Source organism: Sus scrofa, chromosome 2 (assembly GCF_054392235.1).
Source record: "Sus scrofa isolate SSC_HxYL_T2T_F1_AM1 chromosome 2, Sscrofa_HxYL_maternal_Yorkshire_Landrace_v2.0, whole genome shotgun sequence".
Lineage (NCBI taxonomy): Eukaryota > Metazoa > Chordata > Mammalia > Artiodactyla > Suidae > Sus > Sus scrofa.
Window position 1 is genome coordinate 126,902,062 of NC_139384.1, and position 18,163 is coordinate 126,920,224.

At 43.4% G+C, this 18,163-nt stretch overlaps 1 protein-coding gene across 4 annotated transcripts in view; it reads left to right on the plus strand.

Moving 5' to 3' along the window:
* MCC (MCC regulator of WNT signaling pathway) overlaps positions 1-18,163 on the plus strand; it is a 454,523-nt gene that overhangs the window by 109,273 nt on the left and 327,087 nt on the right. The window lies entirely within an intron of this gene.

The following is an 18,163-nucleotide window of genomic DNA, read 5'->3' on the forward strand; positions in this document are numbered from 1 at the left end:
GTTTATAAATTGAGATTGCTGTCTAACCACCCTGTGTGAAAGGTCCAGAAACCTACCTTGCTTTTTGAAGCTGAAGTTTGAAACCGAAGGTGGTGTGAGCCTCTTGACAACTTCATTTATGCATATTTTCAATCCATTTTGAGGTAAACCGGTGGTTTTCAGACTCTGTGTTTGAGGTATATTTTCTTTTTTTTTTTTTTTTTTTCTTTATAAGGCTATGCCTGTCGCACATGGAAGTTCCCAGGCTCGGGGTCGAATTGGAGCTACAGCTGCCAGCCTACACCACAGCCACAGGAATGGGAATCTGAGCCACGTCTGTGACCTACACCACAGCTCACAGCAGCACTGGATCGCTGACTCATTGAGGAAAGCCAGGGATCAAACCCACATGAATTCATCCTCACGAATACTAGTTGGATTCGTTTCTGCTGCGCCACAAAGGGAACTCCGAGGTATATTTTCTAATTCTCGTATTTTTGGTGACATGTTTACAGGCACTAACAATCCTAAATATACCAGCAATAAATAAAATACAGTCATCAGACAAATCCCAATTATTACACATCCCATGAAATACTTGCTTGGTACTGCTTGGAATTGTCAAGGATATCAAAAGTAAGGAAAGCCTGAGAAAGAGCAACTGTCACAGCTAAGGGGAGCCTTACATTTATAACAACTAAATGTATTGTTGGACCCTGGATGGGACATGAGGTGAAAACTAAAGAAACCTGGATAAATTATCGATTTTAGTTAATAATGTATCAGTATTGATTTTACTAATTGTGACACTATATCATAATAATGTAAGATTTTCATAATAGGGGAAACTGGGTGTGGAGTATAGGAGAACACTTGGTCCCATCTTTGCAACTTTTCTGTAAATCTTAAATTATTATAAAATTTTAAAAAATTTAAACATTTTCTGCTAGAGTGTTATTATATCTCATAAAAGCTATAAAAGCATCCATAGTTATTGCACTGTTTATCGCTCAGATACCCTTCAGGACATTCTTGCTCAGTTTGCGTTGAACTTTTAACTATCCTAATCTCACCTTCCTGAGCACCCAGGAGACTAGGCAAGTGGCAGGAAATATGTCATCTTTCTCTGGCATGGACCTGGACTTAGGCTATGCTTTTACAGATAACTCGCACCAAGTAGGCCTTTCCTTTGTGTGCTATCAGTTCAGGCTTTTTCAAGACAGACAGTGCCATAGCAGTATGGGTTATAGCAAGAATCAGTGTTACACACTGATCAAAATTTGTTCATTTTTTTATCTTTTTTTTTTTTTTTTTTTTTTTTTAGGGCCGCATCCACAGCATGTTGAAGTTCCCAGGCTAGGGGTCGAATCAGAGCTGCAGCCCCTGGCCTACACCACAGCCACAGCAACGCCAGATCTGAGCTGCATCTTCGACCTACACCACAGCTTACATGCTGGATCCTTAGCCCACTGAGCGAGGCCAGGGATGGAACCCTCGTCCTCATGGATACTAGTTGGGTTCGTTACCACTGAGCCATGACGGAAAGGCCATATACTGATCCAAATTGGGTGGCACTCCCTCGGAAGGATTCAGGCTTGAGGCCCACCAGTTTTCTACAGCAAACCTACTGGTGAAAACTATAGAAGTTGGCTTTTCCTACCTCTTTGTGACTCCTTGATTCTGAACCACTGCAGTAACCACTTGGATTTGGTTCTGTTCTCCCTTTTCTCCTGGGCAGAAGCCTACTCAGCCCCTGGTCCCACAGCCAGGTTCCCTTGTGTATTGTTGGGGAAGCTGTATATTGTTTAAAACTGATGAGAGTCTGCCTGTGATGGCCTCTGCAGAGGCCAGTTTGGGAAACCCTCCCTTAAATTTGAGCATCCAGCTCACGCAAAAGTGTTCACTTTATTAAGAATCATGAACTGGAATTCCTGCCATGTCTCAGTGGTTAACAAACCCAGCTAGTATCCATGAGAATGCAGGTTTGATCCCTGGCCTTGCTTGGTGGGTCAAGGATCCAGTGTTGCTGTGAACTGTGGTGTAGTTTGCAGACACAGCTTGGATCCAGCGATGCAGTGGCTCTGACATAGACCAGCAGCTACAGCTCCACTTCAACCCCTAGCCGGGAACCTCCATATGCCTCGGATGCAGCCCTAAAAAGACCAAAAAAGAAAAAAAAAAAATCACGAACTGTACATTTACAGTTTACGCCCTTTTCTGTATATGTGTTGTCACATAAAATAATCAATAAACAGAAATTCCCTGGTGCCTTAGCAGGTTAAGGATCTGACATTGTCACTAGTGGCACAGGTTCGATCTCTGGCCTGGGAACTTCTGCATGCCACAGGCACAACCAAAAAAAAAAAATCAGTAAACAATCTGTAATAGAAATAGGAAAGAGGCCAAACTGAGGACTATAGCCCAGAGCAGTTCTGAGGAACTTCCCTAGAGAAACATGGTTTTTAATACGCTTCTATATCTTGTCAGAACACACATTAGGAGTTCCCATCACGGCTCAGTGGTTAACGAATCTGACCAGGAACCACAAGGTTGCAGGTTCAATCCCTGGCCTCGCTCAGTGAGTTAAGGATCCGGCATTGCTTGCTGTGAGCTGTGGTATAGTTCACAGATGCAGCTCGGATCCCAAGTTGCTGTGTCTGTGGTATAGGCCAGCGGCTACAGCTCCGATTAGACCCCTAGCTCAGGAACCTCCATGTGCTGAGGGTGTGGCCCTAGAAAAGACAGAAAGACAAGAAAAAGAACAAACATTAAACAAGACAGAGGTACGTTTCTTTAAGGTTTCCAAAAAACAGAGCAGCATGTACACACAGCACCTCAGCCTGGCCTTGGCACCTGGGAAGGAGCTTTTATGACTGTAGGAGAACCAGCATTGGCATTTCAGGAAGGAAGGCATTTTATCTTTAGTTTTAACATAGACATTCTTTACTTCTGGTCAGTGCACTCTTTTGCTTAATAAATAAAGCAGATGTATAGTGTATGTTTGATATGCTACAAACAAGCTGTTTTAGGTAGAAAATTCAAGTTCACTCATGTATTGAGAATGAGTTATCTGTTATGTAAAAATTTCTTTTATCAATGTTATATGTCTCTAAGAGCTTATGATAAACACAGAATCAATGGCAATGACTGGTTCATTGGAATACATTGAATGCGCATTTTAAAAAAGCTAATAATGGAGTTCCTGTCGTGGCTCGGTGGTTAACGAATCCGACTAGGAACCATGAGGTTGTAGGTTCGATCTCTGGCCTTGCTCAGTGGGTTAAGGATCTGGCATTACCGTGAGCTGTGGTGTGGGTTGCAGACTCAGCTTGGATCTGGTGTTGCTGTGGCTCTGGCATAGGCCGGCGGCTACAGCTCCAATTAGACCCTAGCCTGTGAACCTCTATATGCTGTGGATGCTGCCCTAGAAAAAGACAAAAAGACAAAAAAAAAAAAAAAGGAAAAGCTAATAACTCCACGAATGAACAAATAAGGTTGTACGTGTTCACCTATGGTGATCCTTGGAAGGAACCAGATTACAAATGCACATCCAGGCACTTGAAGTCTGTGACAGCAATTATGTTCTTGGTTTTTACTCTAAATTGAAAACACACAATTTAAAAATGCTGTTTAGGAGTTCCTGTCGTGACGCAGTGGTTAACGAATCCGACTAGGAATGATGAGGTTGCGGGTTTGGTCCCTACCCTTGCTCAGTGGGTTAAGGATCTGGCGTTGCCATGAGCTGTGGTGTAGGTTGCAGACGCGGCTCGGATCCAGCATTGCTATGGCTCTGGCATAGTTCGGTGGCTACAGCTCCGATTTGACCCCTAGCCTGGGAACCTCCAAATGCCACGAGAGCGGCCCAAGAAATGGCAAAAAGACAAAAATAAATAAATAAATAAATAAATAAAAATGCTGTTTAAACTCATAAACCCTTGATACTGACCTTGGACCATGTGGCAGAATGCCTTTTGAAACCTGGTTCTTTATTCTTTACTCTCTCTTCACCATTTCTCATTTGTAACTTTGGAGTATCCCTGTTAAAATGTGAGAAATAATAAGTCATCGCTGTTTTAACCATTGCATTTAGGGAGGTTTGTTTCATAGCAATAGGTAACTCAGAGCCTGCTCACTGAGGTCCATGGAGCCCAGTTTGAGAAATACCCCTTTTAAGGAGCCAAAGAAAGCAAAGACCTTCTCTCAGCTGCAACTTGGGCACACTTACACAATCACATGAAAACTAGTTTATGTTTGGAGTTCCTCCTGTGGTGCAATGGGTTAAGAATGTGGCTGCCGAGGCTCAGGTTGCTGCAGAGGCTCCAGTTGGATCCCCTGCCTGTGGCGTAAAGGATCTGGCATTGCCACAGATGCAGTGTAGCTTGCAGTTGCAGTTGTGATTTAATCCCTGGGCCATGAACTTCCATATGCTGTGGGTGTGGCCATAAAAAAAAATAGTTTATGTCCCTTGTAAAACAAAATCCTGAACTAATAAAATTAAATTCTAGGGTTTGGGAGCTTTTTACTAAATAGCTACTGAAAGGCTTTTGACATTTTATCAGTGGCCAGTTAGGAGACAGAAAGCACATGGCAATTCACACAGGGTAAGTTTAACATGAAAATGTGTTAACTAGTAGCAGGGGCTTACATGCTGAGGAGTAGAGAAAACCTGATGAATATAGCAATGGCACATGCAAAGAGCAGTCGCTCCCTCTAAACCTGCGTCAGGGTACCTGAAGCAGGAGCATGTTGGGAAAAGGGCCCTCCCTTTTCCCAGGGCCGAGATTCAGATCCCATTAAGAGAAGTGACTGGGCTCCACTGGATGGCAGGAAAATTCCCCTGAGATGCCACAGACCAGGGTTCGCATCGGGAAGCCAGCCCCCCGGAGTGTTGGCCCAACTGGCTAGAAGTTAGGAAGGTGCCTATAGAGGAATCACTGGGAAGCAGCCTGCTGGAGTGGCAGCAAAAGCCACCAAGAAGTCCCCCCAATAGTGCCACTGAAACTTCCTGGGGATGAGTGCCCCTGGAAGTCCTCGGCCACTGGCCCCCACCTACCACAGGAGCAGGCAGGGAAGAGGACAGAATCTGAATCCCCTTCTCTCACCAGTGTCCCTCCAGGGCCCCTATGGCCAGAGGAGAGATGTCCAGCTTCGGTACCCTAAAGCAGGACACAGAAAGGCAGATTTGGAGATGAGGGATGATGGATTGATAACTGGCAAAGGCACTTTTAATGTTGGGCAGTTTCTGGGAGCATCCTATAGAAGATTAACCTTTCTAATAAGCATCCCTTCTTTTCTTCTGCAACCAAATACGTGTTTTCTCCTGCCAACAAAGTGACTATGATGACCTCGAGGCTTAATGCACTGTTCAAAATGCAGATGCAACAAAATGATGGACCTAGAACTGGTAGCGATTTCGAGTTTTATCTGAGAGGACGAATGGCTCCCCATGATATAGAATAAAGGACGTATGATGGAGCAGTGTATGCAGGCTGTTGATGCTGCATCTGTGTGGAGTCTGAAGTTAATTTGGGTCTGTCAAATGAGCAGATACGAGGGAGGATGAAGAGGACAGCAAGGACGAATGGAGATGCATGAGCACAGATTGGGACCCAGGAGGACAACCTAGCACCCAGTTCTGTCTCTGAACCATGTCCAACCTCAATGCTGTGGGTGACCCACAGGAGAGCTAGCAGCCATTATCAGGGAACCACACACACATCTGGCCCTGGACTCAGAGAAGCTGCAGCAGGGGCCTTGGGCAATTGGAGTTACTACAAGTCTGATGCACCAAGTAGGGAAGCAGTGGATTGGCAACAACTTTCAGAGCATAAAAAGAATGGCTTCTTCCCTTTGACATTCTGGCCTTCACACAGAGTGTCTCTCCTGGCCGGACAGAACCATACAGAAAACACAGTTCAACTTAGCTAAGTGAACTTAGCACCATAGAGCCACAGAGAAACTGCCACTGCAATCTGCACCCTGTTCCTAAAGCCATCAGCAAAACAAAATGAGACTTTTTGGTTTAGTAAAGAAGAGATGCAGTGGGAAAGATGTACTGTCTGTTCTTTGATGAATTTTCTCTCAGATTTGCATTTCAGGAAAGAGTCCAGGTATAAGTTATAATGCTATAGATTCTGAGTAGTGACATATTTAAGTCTTATAAAGCACAAAACACAACGAAGGGTTTTTGTTTTGTCTTTTTTTTTTTCCCTTCTTCTTCTTTTTCAGCCACACCCACGGCATATGAAAGTTTCTGGGCCAGGGATCCAATCTGAGCTGGATTTTATAAAGCACAAAAAACAACGAAGGGTTTTTGTATTGTCTTTTTTTTCTTCTTCTTCTTTTTCAGCCACACCAAAGCTGCAGCAACACTGGATCCTTCACCCACTGCACTATAGCAGGAACTCCCAAAGTTTTATTTTCTAGCTGCAACACTGTTAAACTTCTGAAAAAAATTCCAATTTCTCCATAGATTCTTGTAGCCATGCTATTGGTTTTTAAGTATTCATTCCCAGGTTTATTAATTTTTTTAAGAAAAATATTAATTCATTGATGATTAGGTAATTATGACCAGTTATACCATAAAGAAGTCATGCACAAGATATAAAATATTTGAACCAGTATAGAAAGTTGATTAAAAGATAAAGCCATCATTTGTCTCCCTGGTTCTTCATTCATTTAAAAGGTCTTCACCAATTTTTTTTTTTTTTTAAGTGTATCCCTGAGCTGCTTTTATTTATTTATTTATTTATTTTCCTTTTTTGGGCCGCACCCGGCGGCATATGGAGGTTCCCAGACTAGGGGTTGAATCCGAGCCACTGCTGCTGGCCTCCAACACAACCACAGCAATGCAGGATCCGAGCTGAGTCTGTGACCTACACCACAGCTCACGTCAGTGCCAGATCCTTAACCCGCTGAGTGCCAGGGATCGAACTCGCAACTTCATTGTTCCTAGTTGGATTCATTTCTACTGCTCCATGATGGGAACTCCCTGAGTTGCTTTTAAACCAAGGAACTTTCCATTTCTCCCTTGGTAGTATTAATTAATGTGATGCTAATGATCCTAATATAACATGCTATGATTATTATGGTACTTGCCAACCTTGGGATTGCCATATTGAAACTTTTGGTCAAGAGGATGTGTCCTGGCTCTGTGATCCAAGCAAGGCTGATGGTTCTGCCAGCACCCTCTTCTGGATGTTGTTCAGAATCCATGACAGGAAATCCTTAAGCCTAGGGCATGCGTCTTAACTTTTAGATTTTCAGAAAGTTAGGACCAGTACAAATGAAAGTTAGGACTCTTGAGAGTACCTAAGGGAGGATCTGGAAAATCGAGTGATAGGAAAAAATTTGAGACTCTTAAATGGTCCCTTCTAAATGATTGAAGCCAAATTTCAAAATAAGTCATCAAGGAGTTTGAAAATTCTTAAAGCGTTATCAAAAATTTGGAAGTGAAAGATCACTGGTTATCCTTTCAAAGTCCTATCAGAACACTGTACAATGGGGTGCATATGATGAGCTATTGATGCTACAGGAGATGTAGCCTTGTGTGGCTTACTGTCTATGAACAAAGGGTAGTAGAATATACCACCCAGATGTGACTGTAAGAGTTCAGGACATGGTACCCTAAAATATGCCACTTTGGTATTTTGATTATTTTGAGCTGCAGCCACTTGATTAACAGCAAATGGAAGGAGAGGCTCTCCCTGAACCCCCCTAATCTGCCTAAAAACTGATCCTCCAGGAGGACCTCAGTTGTCATAGATGCCCTTCCCAGAATGTCATCAACCAGGGAAGACTGACTCCTGTCCCAGGAGAAAAGAGAAGTCAGCAAGCACCACACCCTCACAGACTTTGTCAGAAACCATCACACCTCCTGCCTGGCATCTTTCCTGAAAATATTTTACTCTGCACCCTAAGAGCCCCACATCCCCCAGCCCTTTCCATAGTAAGATCGTATTTAATCCTGGGGAAGGTATTCTTTTTTCCCTGCCCCCCCTTTTTCTCTCAGGTGCGCATGAGAGAAATACATGTATAAATAAACTTGTTTGCTTTTCTCTTGTTAATCTGTCTTTTATCATAGGGTCTCAGTTAAGAATTCAAAAAAATTATTTTCCTTCCCCTACGCTGTTAATTTGGGTCCAGTTTTTTTGGGTTTTTTTGTTTTGTTTTGTTTTGTTTTCTGTTTTTTTAAGGGCCGCACTTGCGGCATATGGAAGTTCCCAGGCTAGGGGTTGAATCTGAGCTATAACCACCGGCCTACACCACAGCCACAGCAACGCAGGATCTGAGCTGCGTCTGCGACCTACACCACAGCTCATAGCAACGCTGGATCCTTAACCCACTGAGTGAGGCCGGGGATCAAACCCACATCCTCATGGGTCCTAGTCGGATTCATTTCCACTGACCCACGACAGGAACTCCTGGGTCTAGATTCTTTAAGTGTGATTGTTATTTTGCAGAAGGCTGATGAATTATCAAAGGTTTTTAACTGCTCTAAATTATTTTTCTCCAGCAGAAAAGGTAACCTCCAGTGCTACATTTTATTTGCCTTGGTAAGGCATTAACTGTGATCTTATTCCAGCATTCTTTTTCATCTACTGTCAATCAGCTTTATTCCTCTAGGTTCCAGAATGAATTATATAAATCTCAAGAAAAATGGTCACCCTGTATTTATCTGAAAGTCCTGTTTTTTTCCTTTCGTTTGTTTGTTTACCACTAGTGAAAATAGAAAAGCAGATAGGAGTTAACAAATGAAGCCCTTTTACAGGGATAATTTCTGTCTACCTCCAGTTGCTACCTTTAGATTAGGCCTTTAGATCAACTTCTTACTGACTCTTTCCCATTCTCATTTCTCTTAATGGAAAATCCTTTCATACTTCTTTGTCTTTTATCCTCACCTCCCCCACCCCCATCAACCTCACCTCCCTTCTGTGAGAAAAATCCCCCCGCATGATCCTGAGAGTGGCTACTTCCTGTAGGGAATAGAAAGAAATAGAGTCCTGTGAATTTTTTATCTCCAAGGAAATGCATCACATCACCGGGGAGACTTGGAACTAGTGGCATCAAGCTGTGTCACCTGGGTTCTGTCCTTGGTCAGTAAGAAGGAGAGTACGAATGTGTATATAGAGCTGTCATTTCAGCTCATATTTTTGTTAACTATGTGACATGAAAGCATCCAGAAGTTGCCTCCCTCCCCTCCCAAAAAAGGGATGAGAGGGAGATTTTGCCGGATGTTTATTGGCGTTTTGGGAGATTTCCACAATTGTACAGGTGTGATTTATTATGGCATATTCTAATTCTTCACAAAGACTGAGTTTTTAAGAAGTCCTAATAAATACTTTTTAATCTCAGAATACTCTGCAGTCATAAATTTGAGGTGAAGTTCTAACATCGTTTTGAAATGACAATACTCTTTTTGGGAAGACCTAACAATTTGACAATGATCTTTATTCATGAAAATGAAGATAGGAGTTCCCGTCGTGGCGCAGTGGTTAACGAATCCGACTAGGAACCATGAGGTTGCGGGTTCGGTCCCTGCCCTTGCTCAGTGGGTTAACGATCCGGCGTTGCCGTGAGCTGTGGTGTAGGTTGCAGACGCGGCTCGGATCCCGCGTTGCTGTGGCTCTGGCGTAGGCTGGTGGCTACAGCTCCGACTCAACCCCTAGCCTGGGAACCTCCATATGCCGCGGGAGTGGCCCAAGAAATAGCAACAACAACAACAGACAAAAAAAGACAAAAAAAAAAAAAAAATATGAAGATAGAGTATCTTCAGTATTAAAGGTTGTTGTTATTATTATTATTACTGCCATTAATAGTATAAAATCTGCAAATGCAGAATCTATGGTTTATATTCTGTATTTTTTTTTCTTTTTTCTTTTTTGTGGAATGATTTTCTGTTCTCGGTCAGAGGAATCTGAGCTTACTTACTGTTACTTTCCACTGTTCTTAGCTTTGCTTCCGTTTCCACCATGTCTGTGCCATAAATGAAAGAACTTATATAATGGTCAGAGGAATCCTTCTTTTCCTCCCATGGCATCTTGCGGACTGTGAAGAGATAATGTGACTCTCCTTACCAACAGGTTATCATCAACAAGGCATACAAAGAACCAGCACACCACCTTTCAGAAGCTTTTGAACCTTGGGAATTGTCATGGTCCATGCCCACGAATCAGAAAAAGAATTTTCCAGGGAGTTCCCATTGTTCAGTGATGAACCCAACTAGTAACCATGAGGATGCAGATTTGATCCCCAGCCTCGATCAGTGGGTTAAGGATCTGGCGTTGCCATAAGCTGTGGTGTAGGTCACAGACATGGCTCAGATACTGTGTTGCTATGGCTGTGGCGTAGGCCGGCAGCTACAGCTCTGATTCCACCCATAGCCTGGGAACTTCTGTATGCTGCAGATGTGGCCCTAAAAAATACAAAAAGAAAAAAAAGGGTAAGTTCCCATTGTGGCGTGGCGCAGCAGAAATGAATACAACTAGGAACCATGAGGTTGCGGGTTCGATTCCTGGCCTCGATCAGTGGGTTAAGGATCTGGCGTTGCCATGAGCTGTGGTGTAGGTCACAGACAAGGCTCAGATCCTACATTGCTGTGGCTATGGCGTCGGCCAGCAGCTATAGCTCCAATTAGAATCCTAGCCTGGGACTCTCCATATGCAGGGAGGGCAGCCCTAAAAAAGAAAAGAAAAACGGAAAAAGAAAATTTCCAACATAGCCAAGTGAAGAGCAAGTAGAGTTTATTGAGATAAGAGATGCTGCTAGGGCAGTGGGATGACTTCTGATGATCAGGGAGAGTGGATTCCGAGCTGTTTTTATAACCCAGGGAGAGAGGAGTGGTCTCAAAATACACTTGCTGACCTGCTGATTGGCTGGGAAAGAGGGGTCTTATGATATACTTGCTGGTTGATTGGGGGCATGTAATGCCCCTATGGGGGCAGGGTCAGGAGTGGGCCACATACCGTTCCTGGTAGGGGGTAGGAACAAGTAAGTCAGGTCGCTCAAGGTAGGGGAGGCACCATTACCATGAGACTGGTGGGTCCATGATAAGGTCTGGTAATTTTTGTCTTGGCCAGAGGCTTTGAGTTCAATCTCCTTGAAGAGGCCTTCATGTCCAACAGGAATAAACAGCACCTGCACAACAAATGCTCAAACCACGAGGAACAATTGCTCCCAGATATTGCAATTTCATGGACGGGTAAGATTTCAAAAGATTGACACTTGCCAGATTTTTATGTTGCTGAAAATCAAAAGCCATTCTGGGGAGGGTGGAACTGGATCAGGAAGAATGGTATAAAAATGAAAAACATCAACATGCACTTCAAATGTGACAAGAAGAGCACAAGGGCTGTCATGATTGCTTGAGTTCAGACTTTATACTGGAAGGAAGTTAGAGGTGAACCCTAATTTCTTAGTTCTAAATAAGCATCTCTTCTTGGGAACTAGAAAAAAAAAAAAAAAAAAAGGAGTCCTTTGAAGAAAAATGTGTTTCTTAAATCAACCCCAGTGACTTCTATGCAAAAAAACTCTTAAGGATACTAGCAAAAGCCACCCTATCTACTGCCTCATATCACTGTCTACTATCATTTCATAAAAGAATGGACTTTTTAGCACCCAAGGTGTTAGGTCTTGCTAAATAAGTAAATAAATGAAAAGATAAAGTTAACTTCAGGGGAAGTTCACAGTTGTTCGTGGTTGTTCGTGGTTCTAACATTTCTTCACTAACTGAGGGGAGTAGCTGAGGCTGTGGACTTTGGCCACACACATCCTGCTCTTAGGTCTGACTTTGGACAAATCACTTAACCTCTTTTAGCCTCTGCATTAAGGAAAGTGGGAATAATAATAATACCTCCCTCTATGGTTGTCATAGGAATTAAATGGATAATGCATGTAAATTGTTTGATACAGTGCCTCATGTAAATAGCTGCTCGGCAAAGAGTAGTGGTTGTTAGGGGTGTTTCCCCAAGCTCATTAGCAGAAACAAATCCTGAGAGTTACTTACAGGTGGATGCATTTGGAGTACAATTGGGAAGTAAAAATTCAGAAGAAATGTCATGACTCAAGGAGATTTCAGGGTATTTACTGAGCACTTTTTTAGGAGCTAGGAGCTGCCTCAAAGATGTCATTAAAAATTATAGTGAAAAGGAGTTCCCTGGTGGCCTAGTGCTTAAGGATCTGGCATTGTCATTGCTGTGGCTCAAGTCACTGCCTTAGCACAGTTTCCATCCTTTGCGGGGGAACTTTCTCATGCCTCAAGCACGATTAATAAAAATATATATATATATATATATATATATATATATATATATATATATATATATACACATATAGGAAGTTCTCGTTGTGGCTTAGCGGTAACGAACAGGACTAGTATCCATCAAGATGTGGGTTCTATCCCTGGCCTCACTCAGTGGGCTAAAGATCATATGTTGCCATGAGCTGTGGTGTAGGTCACAGATGTGGCTTGGATCCCATGTTGCTGTGACTGCGGTGTAGGCCTGCAGCTGAAGCTCCAATTCAACCCCTAGCCTGGGAACGTCCATATGCCGCTGGTGTGGCCCTAAAAAAAATTAAAATAAAAAAAATTTAATGGGGGTATGTTATCCCACATCAAATGATCTGCTTAAAGTGACAGTGGGAGGAGAAGGGAGACTAGGTTGAGGGCAGGTGTCCTGACAGCCCAGCACTGACACCATCTGGCCGGTGCCCTGCACTGGGGTCCATGTCTCCTGTCATTGGCAGAAGAAATAACTGCTGGTGGGAGGCAAGGATCCCTGCCTCTGTCCTTAGCATCTTTGCTATTGGTCTATAGGTTGCCCTTCTCCCTGCTGAGTGGTACTGGGTTGCCCCTCTTCAGGTTCTTTAATCTCTTTTGTGAGTTAATGTTCAGGCGGAACACTCTAGGATAGACACCCATTTGTTCAAATCTTGGTGTACTTTTTTGTTTGTTTTTTTGTTGTTTGGTTGGTTGGGTTTTTTGTTTGTTTGTTTGTTTGTTTTTGGTGTACCTTTGAGGCAGAATACTAACTCAGATGGTCAGTGTAGGAGCTTGGGCTTCGATGCATTCTTTGATATGGCCATTGATTAACATTTGCGGCTTAAGGGCTCCAGGGAGTAACATCCCCACAGACCTTGTTTACTATAGGGAGCGTACCGATGCCCAGATGGACATTAATCCCTAATCCCCCGTGACTCAGTTTACGGGAAGAGAAGGGCAAAGAAACTATGAGACTTATGGGACATTTCCACCCCTGTTGGACAAGGACTGACATAGGTAACTGGGCAAGGCCAATGGGAGAAAACCACATCTTTCTGGACCCCACATTGACACCCGGCCATCTTTAAGGGATCAAAACCCCTATAGGACAATAGAGAGGGAGAGGGGGACTCTTGTTCCTCCTCTCAGCCTGTACTGGGAGCTGTTTGCTTTCCTGTAATAAAGACTTTGCTTGCTTGCTGCCTGTGTGTTCACAAAGGTCATTCTTCTGCTACCAAACAAGAACCCGGATTCCGGTAACATCTTTCTGGCATCACTTTTGTGCCATCGCGCCCCCGCCCTCGCCGCCCTGGAACCTGGTCCCCTCTCCCAGGTGCCCCTGCTTCCCCATGATTCAGCCTCTAAAAGGTGAATCCTGGCCCTACAGGGGCCCCAGCACTGCTGCCAGCTGGCATCTTGCAGGCATCTGTTCTGGACGCCAGTGTCTGTGCCATACCATTTGTCAAATATTTTTAATACCTCTTCTGTCCTTTTGGCAATCTGGTGGACCAAAAACAATAAATCTATTTTTTTAGGGCCTGATATGAGTGTGTGGGTACAGATAGGAAGATGATAGGGAGCCATCAAATCTCACTCTCTTAAAAATTTCCATTATTTTTAAAATGATTCTCCTGCATAGTTCACCAGGGTGCAGGTTTTATTCCGTTTTACACTGTCTTTGGGGTAAAGATCTCTGCTTTCCTGGGATAAAGGTATTTTGCAAATTTTAAAGTACACACTAGAGGGCAGTGGCCCCATATCTAGACACCTAGCAATTACCACTGTCTTCTCATTTCTCTGCCCTTCCTGTGCCTGGGGGCAGGCACGGGTGGGGCTCTCCTCCACATCATACAAATGCCATTTATGTCTGAAGTATTTTATGAAAACAGATCAGCTGCTTGGCAGTACCCTGTCTATCATTTCTTGTTTCTTTTCCATCCTTCTTCCAGCGATTTATCTCTGCAGTTTTAGTAACAGAGCTGTAGTGACATCTTAATGACCTTTTTCTTCTTTAAAGACAAGGCAAAGGAGAGGTGGGGACCCTATGTTCCTCTTTTGGAGTAGAGAGGTTTTTTATCTTTGCATCTTTGCGAATTAAGAATGAAGAAGAAGAAAGGAGTGGTGAGGTGTTCTTGCAATTTGTATGTGCAGAGGCAAACACCATTTACAGGAGTCTGCAGAGCTGCCCCCTTCCTTATGATCACTAGGGAGAATCATGTTTCAGCTCAACCTTTACCACTCCAGCCTACTCCTAAGTAGGAGAGTCCTGTGCACTAGGAGGGGCAAAGCTGGCCTGGACCATCAAGAGCCGGCTGGGGTCACGGGACTGAGAGAGAGCAGAGCCCCTAGGCTGGGTGGGTGCAGAGCTCTGTGGTAGCCGAGAAAGGTTCCAGTGCATCTGAACAGGGTGGTGAAGTTCAAGAGGAAAGCAAAGGGACCTTGAGAATTTAGTGGATTATTTAAGCATCTGCCTTTGATGGCATCTGAGGAACCTAACGGATTTGATTTATTTTTAATTACTTTTGGTTGTCGGACTGTTTCTTTGAAAAGAATAACCCTCTGAAACCGGATTATGTGACTCCCTCAATATATAGGCCTCCCTCAGACCCCTGCAGTAAAGCACATATCGAAATAAAGGGAATCACATGAATGTTTTGGTTTCCCAGTGCATATAAAAGTTATCTTTACACTATACTGCAGTCTTTTAAGTGTGCATTAGCACTATGTTTTAAAAAAACAAGGTACATACTTTAATTCAAAAATATTTTATTGCTAAAAAAGGCTAACCATCACCTGAGCCTTCAGCAAGTCTTAGTAGTAACACCAAAATCACTGATCACAGATCACCATAACAAATACAATAATAATTTAAAGGTTTGGGAGGTCCCCGATGGTGCAATGGGAAAAGGATCTGGTTTTATCACTCCCATGGCTCTAATTACTGCTGCGGCGCAGGTTTGACCCCTGGCCCTGGAACTTGCACCTGCTGTGGGCACAGCCAAAAAAAAGTTTGAAATATTACAAGAATTACCAAAAAGTAACACATAGAAACAAAGCAAGTAAATGCTGTTGGGAAAAGGACATCTAAAGACTTTTTGCCACAATCTTTCAATGTGTAAAAAAAAGAAAATGCTGTTATCTTTGAAGGGCAATAAAGCAAAGCACAATAAAACTAGATATGCTTATACAAATGTTATGTATTGAATGAATTTGCCGGTGGTTGCTTTTGAATTTGTGAAATCTGAAGCAGTTGTGTTCCTTTCTATTTATTTTTAAGTGTCGGTTCACTGCATTTACTCTCAAATACAGGAGGGAGGTAAGATACTCTTTTTTGGATTCACTCAACCAGGTCCTGGGTGGAAGAAAGGACACCTGGACTGTCTTAGCAGCTTGTGCTTTGTAACAGGCTGCAACATGAGACTCTGTCTGCATTTCTCTCAGCTAATATTTATTGAGCATTTACTATATATTACATATCGTGTTAAGTGCTTTGCAGAGATTATCTTGCTTAATTTTCACAACCTCATGCCATAGGCATGGTTATGATCTATTTCCAGATGAGGAACTTGAGAATTAGAGAGGTTGTCTGGCATGAAACAGTGAGGATGCAGTAGGCTGATGTTTGAAACCAGGTTTGTCTGCCTCTGAGCTTATTACCATCGTTTATATGCCTCCAGGGGACAGAAAGAGGCTGCTTGCGGTTCCATTGTGAAATTAACCCTTCTCCTGACCAGCCCTGCAGAGTGCGTTGCTGTCTCACACACCCTGAGCTGGGTATGGGTTCCTGATCTTGTTCCTTCATAGGACAGCAAACCATGCCCTGGCTGTTCTGGGATAGCCAGGGCCAACACACACACACACACACACACGCACACGCACACGCACACGCACACGCACACGCACACACACAGTGTCACTTGTTGGGTTTTCATTTCTCTGATTTTCTGTAAGACGCTATCATTGGAGAGTAATTAAAACTTCTTGTGGATTTATGGTGGGGTCTCCTGACGTGGTTGTGTAGTTATTTATGCCTAGATGACAGGGGAGATTAGCATCAAATGCTGAGAGAAATGCACCTGCCACTTTGATGCAGTTAAAAGCATCTATCAAAGATGCATTCGGAACCCAAAGACCTCAATTTAATTGCCAAGAATGCTGTAGGCTTTCTTCAGCTGGAGAAAAAGTAGTTAGTGGGAACAGGGGTGGGCCTCAACTTGTCAGTAGATTCTTCGGGGGCAGAGGAGACATCCCTTGCCCAGTCTTGTCTCCCTTGGTCTTTGAGGTAATAGTCCTTGTGCCACAGAAGAGGGCAAAACCCTCTTTCAAAGATGGAAGCAGGCGGAAGGACTTGTGTGTCCGTACTATTACTCTTACTAATAATTGGTCGCGTGTGTTAAGTGTTTATTATGTGTTCAGTATTGAGGGGAGGGCCTTGCCCGTATCATCTCATCCACTCCTTAGATGGCCAGCCCCTCTTTCAAGCCTGACCCCTCCCCCTACTGTGCCATTTGTTTCTCTAGGGGGAGCGGAAGGGCCCTGCTTATTTGTAACATTGGCATTCAGCTAAGCTCAAGAAGTAAATATTGCTGGTGACTAAGGCACAAAAAGATCAGCAGGTCTATAATTTATGGTGTCCATAAGAATAACTTGTTAAATTTTATTTCATGTGTACAGATGTATGTTTCCTACTAGAATAATAAGTAGCAGTAGTAATCATATTATTAATAACCCAAATGTCAACCGCCCCTTTGTCCCGCAGTTTCAGTGGCTGGTCATCTCTGATTTTGCCCCATTGAAACCCAGATTTGGAACCCAGAGAGAAGATTCCATGATCACAAAAGAATTGGTGAGCAATACTGATTTCAGTAAGTGAGGAAGAATGGAGGAGATCTGTATCACCCCATACACAGGCATGCATCCCTCCTGTTAGGCAAGGAACTTAAGTCCATATTAGACACCTCTATCTTCCAGGGACCCTCCCCATCCCAGGTCTGAAGGTTTTCTCTCTATGCTCCAGTCTCTTCTCCCCAGCAGTGCCCTTGCTCACTCTTCTCTATGTCCTTCTCCTTCTTAGAAAGGATGCAAATTGCTCTCCTAATATGTTGTAGTTTATAAACTAATTTTTTGTCTTGTTAGGGTCATACCCACAGCGTATGGAGGTTCCCGGGCTATGGATTGAATTGGAGCTGTAGCCGATGGCCTACTCCCCAGCCACAGCAATGTTGGATCCGAGCTGCATCTGCAACCTACACCACAGCTCATGGCAAGGCCAGATCCTTAACTCACTGAGCAAGTCCAGGGATCAAACCTGTGTCCTCATGGATGCTAGTCAGATTCATTTCCACTGAGCCATGAGGGGAACTCCCTATAAACTACCTTTTGTTACTAAGCTTGTCCTTAGCATCTAACACTTCGACTCTTTGTGATTTTGAACTGTTGCTTTCAAAGAATCTTTCCTTACAAGAAATTCTAGGAGATTAAATTTTCATTTTGTTATAGAAACAGGCCTTATTAAGACAAATCTGAAATGAGGGACCATTTACAGAATTTAAATTCTAAGTAGTCTGATATACTACACCCCAATTCAGATTCTTGAAGGGGTTCATTAGCATGGGAATTTATGAAAATGACAAAAAGAGTGTTGAAAATGGCTAAGTCCTTGCTTTATAGTGAGAAGCATAGAAAATTCTTTGTAAGAGCTCTGCAGTGGCTCCTTGGGTTAAAGATCCAACATTGTCACCGCTGTGCCATGGGTTCTGTCCCCGGCCCAGGAACTTCTGCACGCAATGGATGTAGCCAAATACCCTCCCCCAGAAAAGAAAGCTCTCTTTAAAAAGAAAAAAAAGAGGAGTTCCCGTCGTGGCGCAGTGGTTAACGAATCCGACTAGGAACCATGAAGTTGCAGGTTCAGTCCCTGCCCTTGCT